Source organism: Scylla paramamosain, chromosome 14 (assembly GCF_035594125.1).
Source record: "Scylla paramamosain isolate STU-SP2022 chromosome 14, ASM3559412v1, whole genome shotgun sequence".
NCBI lineage: Eukaryota > Metazoa > Arthropoda > Malacostraca > Decapoda > Portunidae > Scylla > Scylla paramamosain.
Window position 1 is genome coordinate 19,613,045 of NC_087164.1, and position 9,378 is coordinate 19,622,422.

The 9,378-nt window shown below is 41.5% G+C and overlaps 1 protein-coding gene across 1 annotated transcript in view; it reads left to right on the forward strand.

Annotated features, from left to right (window-relative positions):
- Window positions 1-1,006: 1,006 nt before the first annotated feature.
- Window positions 1,007-9,378, forward strand: part of LOC135106983 (uncharacterized) — a 97,770-nt gene continuing 89,398 nt past the window's right edge. The window contains exon 1 of the mRNA XM_064016469.1: window positions 1,007-1,126. The gene's annotated coding sequence lies outside the window, so the exon portion shown is untranslated. The remainder of the gene's footprint in view (window positions 1,127-9,378) is intronic.

Sequence of the window (9,378 nt, forward strand, 5' to 3'; positions counted from 1 at the left end):
ATAGGTGGTGCAGGATCCTTCTTGAACTACCACATGAATCATAAAAGCACACCTCATACCTGTCAATAACTTCCACTAGAGCTTGCTAAAAATTATTGAGGTGAGACGACGGAATGTTTGAGAATACGGTCCATAATAATTTGTGTGTGAAACTATGTGAATGGTGACTGGTGAATGAAAATAATGAGCGATTTTTTTATGTCCCTTCCTTAGTGATGAAAGAAAGTGTGTATGGAGAGAGAGAGAGAGAGAGAGAGAGAGAGAGAGAGAGAGAGAGAGAGAGAGAGAGAGAGAGAGAGAGTACAAGTAATAGACTGATTATCTCTTCATCCATTCATTATTCACACCTGATGAGAGGGGCAGGTAATTTTCCACGGTCTTCACCCTACAAATCCGCGGTGGTCGGGCGGCGGGGCACGTGGCCTGATGAACGAACTGAAAATGGAAAGTATATTAAGGTGGAGCAGGAAGAGCGGCAGGAAGCTCGGTACATTAGGCTGGAAGGATCACAGCTGGATGTTGTAAGAAGGCTCTGGCTGGCTTACATTAACCTGAAGCTGTAGTACCTGTATCTATATATTTAATGCACCTGTAATGTCGAAACAAGTAGTCTGTGTAATGATCTCCTTATGGTACGTTTGGGTAGCAAGAACGTATGAATCAGTGATTATTATATGAAATTATTCCTTGAACAGAATTTGGGTGAATGGAAGTGAAATTAAGATTGTATCCGTATTCGTTGCGAAAGGAATTTAGAAAGCAGCTCTGGTTTGTATGGTTAATGAATAGATAAATGAAATATTCTAACAAACATCTTTATTTTCAGTATACTTTAGATGGTCATTTTTTGTGTGGAATGTCACTTAGGCGAAGAAAGAGGAAATCTCTCTTTCTTTCTACAAATCTGTGTTGTTTAAGACTTTAGGTGTCATTCAAGTACCGAGCGGTTTCGAAACAGGGAGCCGAATCGCTGCGACTCCCTCTAGTCCCTCCACTTATCAGTCGTCGCCGACATGTTGTGGTGCACGTACGTGATGGCCTTTGTGCTTCTGGGACACTTATTTATGGGCAAGATGGAGATGACCACCAATGCCCTACCTGAAAATTGTTCCGGCAGGTCCTCCAGGTATGTTGAGTAAGCAGTGCGTGTATATAGTAGACAAATAACAAATATTTTTAATGTGTAGTGCTGTCCACCCTGATAACGCCACTGCGTAGGAAAACCAGCGTTGCCAGACTACCAATCCGTAACACTATATAATTCCTTCCGTTCAATATTCTACAACTAAAGTTATTAACCCTTTTCAGTTGTATTAGGCAAGTCCAAAAAGGATAGAGATCAGTTGTAAGCCCTTGGATCAGAAAAATCAGCGTGATTGGAGGTGGCGACACTTCTTATGCCACTCTCCTATGCCCTGCACCTCAAATAACAAGGGCAAATAACATACCGAGCTGCTCCATTTGCATTTAGCTTTGTCTCTCGAGCTGAGAACCGTATATCTCCGTGATATTTCCAAGGCCGAGTGAAGAACAAGAGTAAGAAAGCAATCTACTGCAATTAATTTCAAGAATCTCAACACGCCGCCCCAAAAAATAAAAAAACTCCCACACAATCAACACTTTGAGGGAATCAGGCGGTGTGATTCAGGTGTTACGACTCGTTATTACAGGCACGCTACGCTCCCGTTACCCATCCCGCCCACAGCATTGCACACCACACCAACTCAAGGTATATTTGTGTCAGGTATGTTTGTGTCGATAGGATGAATTTCTCTCTCTCTCTCTCTCTCTCTCTCTCTCTCTCTCTCTCTCTCTCTCTCTCTCTCTCTCTCTCGTGGCGGAGCATTAACACGGTAGTAAAGCACACTGCTCACCCTGTACTTAAAGCAACTGAGTACCGTGCACCGCATACATTCGTGCACCGCAAGTATCCCTCACACAGACGCACGTAACCCCCGGAAACCGCAAGTAAAACGCAAAACACAAGAAACAACGTGTGTGTGTGTGTGTGTGTGTGTGTATGTATGTGTGTTGCATCCCTCTCAATAACCTTCAGTTATTTACCTCAGCGTGATAATGACGACACATTTGCATTCGCCACACAAGTACCATCATTTAACGATCTGGCGAATTTTATGCGGAAACTGTTGAGAGAGAGAGAGAGAGAGAGAGAGAGAGAGAGAGAGAGAGAGAGAGAGAGAGAGAGAGAGAGAATAATTACTTAGTGAAAATTTAATGCAAATTTGAGGGATGCATTCTTTGAAATAATAAATTAATTAATACATGAATAGATAAATAAATGAATGAATAAACCTGATATTCACCCGAGCAGCAGCCTCCTGCATCTACAGTCCGCAGGGAGACTACTGCAGACTTGATTATTTTTCCCTTTTCTCTGTCACCCATTGTTTTAAAAATAATCCACTTAATAAGCATGTCATTGAAACTTGCGGTAAACGAAGGGAAGGCAGTGAACTTTCCAGCCCATATTGGGAGAGTCGGGACAAGAGTCGAGTTGAAGATCTCTTGACTAGAATTAAAATAGAACTGAAGTCGATTTGGACACGTCAATCTGCGAAAAGATAATATAGAAGCAATAAGAGGACATTTTCTTTAGGAACTGGCATCTTTAGAGTGTCTTTTAATATCAGTGTTGTTGCCCTTTGTCAGAGTCGTTTTTACGTATAAAAATAACCTAGGAGTGGCAAGAAGGAACAAGACAGGGAGAGCAGTAAGTGAAGAGTTGAGAAAGGTTTTTGCTGGAATGACCTGTAATAGACGCACTGCCGACAGATGAGCTGTGAAGGTTCAGAGAGGTTGTTGATCGAAAGAGAAAGAACAGAGGAGATGAAGGAATGTAGAGAAGAGTGGAGAGAGAGACAGAAGACAGGAGTGTAAGGAATGTAGAGAAGGGAAGGGTGGGGAAAAAAGAGGACTGAGGGAGGCGGAAAAGATGAAGTCTGGAAGGGAAGAGGTGAATGTTGGAAGGGCGTGAAGAGCGCGAGGAATGAGGGGGCAGCGGGATGGCTGCACGTGTTGGAATGGCGGTCTTCAGAGTGATTCCTGAAATGACGTATCAATAAACAAGTTTCTTTAATACCCCTTTTGCTCATTTTAATTAAAGCTGCTAATGCCACAACAAACACTACATATGCCGCTCGATAATGTTAGAATTTTTTTTTTTTTTTATGGAAGGAATGCGATAATTGGTGTCAAGAAATGTGCTTCGCCTGTGTGCGTGTTTGTTGTAAATAAAAAACATATATTCCTCACTACAAGGAAAATGCATGTAAGGTAAGTTAGATTCAAAGGATTTTCTCTCTCTCTCTCTCTCTCTCTCTCTCTCTCTCTCTCTCTCTCTCTCTCTCTCTCTCTCTCTCTCTCTCTCTCTCTCTCTCTCTCTCTCTCTCTCTCTCTCTCTCTCTCTCTCTCTCTCTCTCTCTCTCTCTGTGTGTGTGTGTATCTGTCTGTCTGTTGTTAAGAGCGATCCACTGAACCACTTCTTTTCAATCGGATTAGTTATCACAAAAAATACATATATATTAACAACAGTCTAGTGAACCCATTTTTTCATCGGATTAACCTTCACATAAGCGCGCGCGCGCGCACACACACACACACACACACACACACACACACACACACACACACACACACACACACACACACACACACACACACACACAGTTTTTTCTCTCCTTTTTTTTTCTTTTCTTTTGCCCTATTATTATTGTTCCGCACGTGTGTATCTTTCGCTCCGTTCGTGAAGAAGAAAAAGAAAATACGGCTCTTTGTTCTACTTCTGGGAACTATTGATTTAGGGACCTACGTAGGGTGGCGGGTAGTAAATGCTGTACGTATGTAGTTATACGCGGCTCATACATACTCGTACATACATGCACCCTGTCATGTAAGTAAATACTCCTTCATATGTCACGTCATCGACCACTCACTATACAGCGGACCGGCGCCCTCCTAGGCATGCACACCTATCAATTCAAGTCGTGCCACAAGAACTCCCAACTCAGGGAAGAAGTTCTAGATTGAAAAAGTTGAATCAATTCCCGTGTCAGTCTTTTCTTTTCTTTTTTTTTTTCCTTCTATGGAACTATTCATTTCCTGCATATTTGCTGTGGCATCTAAGAGAGAAAGAGAGAGAGAGAGAGAGAGAGAGAGAGAGAGAGAGAGAGAGAGAGAGAGAGAGAGAGAGAGAGAGAGATTCTACAGCACCATTCATTTCCTGCATATTTGTTGTAGCAACTGAGAGAGAGAGAGAGAGAGAGAGAGAGAGAGAGAGAGAGAGAGAGATTCTACAGCACTATTCATTTCCTGCATATTTGCTGTGGCAACAGAGAGAGAGAGAGAGAGAGAGAGAGAGAGAGAGAGAGAGAGAGAGAGAGAGAGAGAGAGAGAGAGAGAGCGTATAAGAATCCAATTAGTTTAAAAGAATCTAGCAATCACAGTTTAATTAGCAATCACAACTTTAAAAATCAATCTTGGAAATTGTAATATTGAAAGAAGACGATGTAAAAAACATATATTTTAGAAAAGTTACGTAGGGGTGTGTGTGTGTGTGAGTGTTTTAATGAAAATTTGATATCAGGCATTCCATCGTTCAGTGTTTTCAACGAAGAACAAGAGAATAGTCAAGTCCAGGAAAGAAGCGACTCGTGAAAAGATGAACTGTAATAGTAAACCTTAAAAATGCGTTAATATTCAGAGAGCAATCATGTTTCTACCAACCACGTGGCGATGTATGATTTGAAAGTCATCAATATTTTTGTAGGTAGTTTAGTAACGAAATTTAAAAACAGCATCGACACACACACACACACACACACACACACACACACACACACACACACACACACACACACACAGAGAGAGAGAGAGAGAGAGAGAGAGAGAGAGAGAGAGAGAGAGAGAGAGAGAGAGAGAGAGAGAGAGAGAGAGAGAGAGAGAGAGAGAGAGAGAGAGAGAGAGAGAGAGAGAGAGAGAGAGAGAGAGAGAGAGAGAGAGAGAGAGAGAGAGAAATTTAATTAGGTTTTAGCAGTTTTAGCTTCGAATAGTAAAATATGTACTAAATAAAAAATAAAAAAAGAAAAGGGTGTTTTCATTAGTCATATTTCATTCATATGAGTAATATTCCACCTGCATGCGCGCGCGCTCGCGCGCATGAAGTTGAGAGAGAGAGAGAGAGAGAGAGAGAGAGAGAGAGAGAGAGAGAGAGAGAGAGAGAGAGAGGTATGATTCTGTAAATTTCTAAAAATATTTAGGTGGTGGTGTGGTGTTTTTTAATCCTTATGTTCATTGATAGCTTCAATAATCATTATTAACGCCTTTATATACGTCGCGTAATGCTGGGTTTCATTATATCAGATTATATTAGAATGCGTGCTATGCTTGTGTTGTCATTTGTACTTTTTTTATGTTGATATTAAATGTTTGTTATTATGTGTATGTTATTTTCGTTTGTTTATTATGTCTGTCATTTTCTAAGGTCAGGTCAGCTTACGTTAGGTTACGTTAGATTAGGTTAGGTAAGATTGATTTAGATTAGGTTAGCTTAGGTTAGGTTAGGTTACGTTAGGTAAGGTTAGGTTAGATAAAGGTTAAGTAAGGTAATGTTAAACTTGGTTAGGTTAGGGTATAAGACGTAAAATAACAGGTTAGGTTAGGGTATAAGACGTAAAATCACAAACATCTTTTTATGAGATTTTCGCTCCCAGTAATTACGAAACCTTGAACTGGAGCGAAAGTAAACATGGGAGCTTGTGGTTAAAGCAACTCGTTTTTCATCAGGAAGGTTTTTTTCTTTTTTTTTTCTCTTTTTCAAGTGTATTAAGATCCTGGAAGTGGCCTCGTGTTAGCCTTGATTCACTAGTTGCCTCCTCGTAAGGAAGGTTTGGTGGTGGTAAAGAGGCTCGGTTGATTGATTGATTGATTAATTGATTGACTGTGATAACTATTTATTTATTTATTGAGTTGTAGAAGAACAACAGAGAGAGAGAGAGAGAGAGAGAGAGAGAGAGAGAGAGAGAGAGAGAGAGAGAGAGAGAGAGAGAGAGAGAGAGACGAAAATATATCCTTTACCTGTAAGATATTAAAAAATAGGGAGTCTGAAGCATGTAAATGGACATCTGTAAATTTTTATATATGTAAACTTAGTGTGTTACATTACGTTGGTGTGTTTTTTTTTTTTTTTTATTATTTCTTCACTACATCATGGTAGTGAAACGAAATCATGTCGGTCAAGGAAGCCTCACCACACAGAGGCAGCAGTTCAGGTATTATTTTGATCAATGAATGTTTCCTAACTGTAGCTGCTGTGGCATATCTTCATGCGATTTCTTGTCGCATTGTTGTCTCCGTTACAAAAGAAGTAATAATTTACTTTATGTTATGTTATGCGTTAAACTATCAATGAACACGCAGTTATGACGACGAAATAATAAAATAAGTATAGAAAATTGGTTACGTGAATATAACAAGGAAACTCTGCAATACAAGGCGAGAAGAAATAAGAGAAAACTAGACCAAGATGAACGATACAAGTTATAAGAAGCTTTGTCGTGCCGTGGAGTGACCAACACCGAGCCCCGATGATGATTAATGAAAACAACTACAGGAGCTTATATTTTTTCACCTTCCTTGGATGACAACCCCACACAGGGGCCTCTCTCGTCCCTGACTGTTTTGAGTTCACCTCTCCTGGAGCATAACGTCACTCATGCCGCAGAGTGTGAAGTTAAATGCCACTCACCTCATAATCTTTCCTTTTTCGCAAGATTTCACTGATTCTCTCCGTCAGTCAGAGAGTTCAGCAGCGTTGTAACATTTGGTGTCCTCAACAGCTGTCACTTACGCACAATGGACTTTCTTATGGACTACTCTAAGTGGCGGCACAAATCCTTCTCAGTGCGCACGCCTGCCCTCTTGCTCTAGTTTGAGAAGTAAAGAACTGCATCCCCATCTCATGCCCGGCCCGCTCACCTTTCAGAAAAAAATAGTGGACTGATTAACTATCCTTTCCCTCATGTTTTGTATACTTGCAAACACACATTTTTCCTTATTCTTCCTTTAAGTTTCCTAAATGCCATAAGTGTTTTTTTTTCTGAAATGTTTTGTGGTACAAGTTTATGTAATACTCTCAAAATCAATGATGATGATGATGATGATGATGATGATGATAATAATAATAGTAATAATAATAATAATAATAATAATAGCAATAATAATAATGATAGCAATAGTAGTAGTGGATGGCTTTACGTGGCAATACACCCATCCATCCATCCCTATTAGTCATGCACATCCCTCCCGTAGTTGTTACCGGCAGTGTTACGTGGCAGTACATCCATCCATCCATCCATGCATCCATCGTGGCCATGCATGTCTATACCGCAGTGACCCCCGTAATGAAAGCAGCATTAATGGAATTACTTTGAGAAGGAACAACAAATCGTAAAATCGCGTCAGGCCGGGATGGGTGGACGGATGGGGTGGGTGGGGTTGGATGGCAGGCTGGCCGGCTGGCCGACCGGCCGAGGATGGGGGTGGAGGATTCACGCGGGTCCTTAAAGCCGCGTTGCGATACACCACCCACAGGCACCGGCCAAACAACGCGAAAAGCCATCCCATGAAAAGATTTGGCGGGGCGGCTACTGGTGGCGGCGGTGGCATTTTTAAAGGTGATGATATTGGTGAGGAGAAGCAGCAGACTAAGGAGGAGGAGGAGGAGGAGGAGGAGGAGGAGAAGGAGCGCGACAAGGTGGTGGAGGAGAGACCCAGGCCAGCGGTCTGGGGAGAGGCGCGGCACTAGTAAGGGGAAGCGCATGGTGGCTGGCAGTGGTGGTGGGGAGCGCAGAGGTGGTAGCGGTGGTGGTAGAAGCCAAGCTCGCCGGGTAGCCGGTGCGAGGTCACTGGGTGCGCGGGAATAGTGGCGTAAATGTCTATTGTTGGGGAATTTTAGCGTCGGAATGAGGTTTTCTTTTTTTTTTTTTTTTACTTTTCTTTCATGCGTATGATATTATCTCTTATTGTACTGTCTGCGGGGTCTAGCTCCGTCCGCGTGTGTGTGCGTGCATGTGGGGCGTGTGAGTGTGTGTGTGTGTGAGAAAAGCGAATGGAGAGCTGTGTGGATGGATGGATGGATGGAGTGAGCGAGTGAATGCTGTGGTGAGGCAAGGCAAGACTGTGGTTAGCGGTGGTGGTGGTGGTGGTGGTGGTGCTGCTGCTGCTGCTGCTGCTGCTGCTGCTGCTACTGCATGTCTCTGTGGTGGTGATGGTGGTGGGAGCCATTGCTCTTCGCGTTACTTCATCTCCGTATATTCTAAACTAATTCTCTCTCTCTCTCTCTCTCTCTCTCTCTCTCTCTCTCTCTCTCTCTCTCTCTCTCTCTCTCTCTCTCTCTCTCTCTCTCTCTCGCTCGCTCGAGCGGCAGTGGCTATTAAGTTGCGAGCACGAAAATGTTAATCATAGGGTAGAGCTTAAGAAAATAGTAGTAGTATTAACAATAGCAGCAGTAGTAGTAGTAGTAGTAATAGCAGTACTAGTAGCAACAGTTGTAGTAGTAGTAGTAGTAGTAGTAGTAGTGGTAGTAATAGTAGTAATAATAATTATAGTAGTAGTAGCAGTACGGGAGAATTAATGGCAGTTGCAATATTGTTGTAATTAACAATTTAATCGTAAACACTTGTTGCTGTTTCTTGAGTCCGATATTTTTTTTTTAGATGTTACTGCTGTTATAATATGTGATGTTTTTGTTATTGATGCTGTTGTTATTGATGTGTCGTTGTTATATGTTGCTGCTATTGTAGCTGTTTTTTTTTTTTTTTTCTTATGTAGGAGGGACACTGGCCAAGGGCAACAAAAATCCAACAAAAAAAATGCCCACTGAAATGCCAGTCCCATAAAAGGGTCCAAAGCGGTAGTCAACAATTGAAGGATAAATATCTTGAAACCTCCCTCTTAAAGGAATTCAAGTCATAGGAAGGTGGAAATACAGAAGCAGGCAGAGAGTTCCAGAGTTTTACCAGAAATGCGTACTTTATTTTACTATTATTGCTGTTCCTGCTACTGCTGCTACTGTTTATTAGTTGTTATTAAAGTGACGCAAAGTATTATGCAGGATATATATATATATATATATATATATATATATATATATATATATATATATATATATATATATATATATATATATATATATATATATATAAAAGCAAGCCAAATAAGTCCTGAAGTGCAAGCCATGTTGCCCAGTCACTTTACGCTAACCACTGCGTTTCCATCATCAGGCAAATGGGTATTAAAGTTCAGCACGGCGTGCGACATACGTGCGTGGCTCGCGTGTGTCCGCCGTTCCCAGTGTTTGGT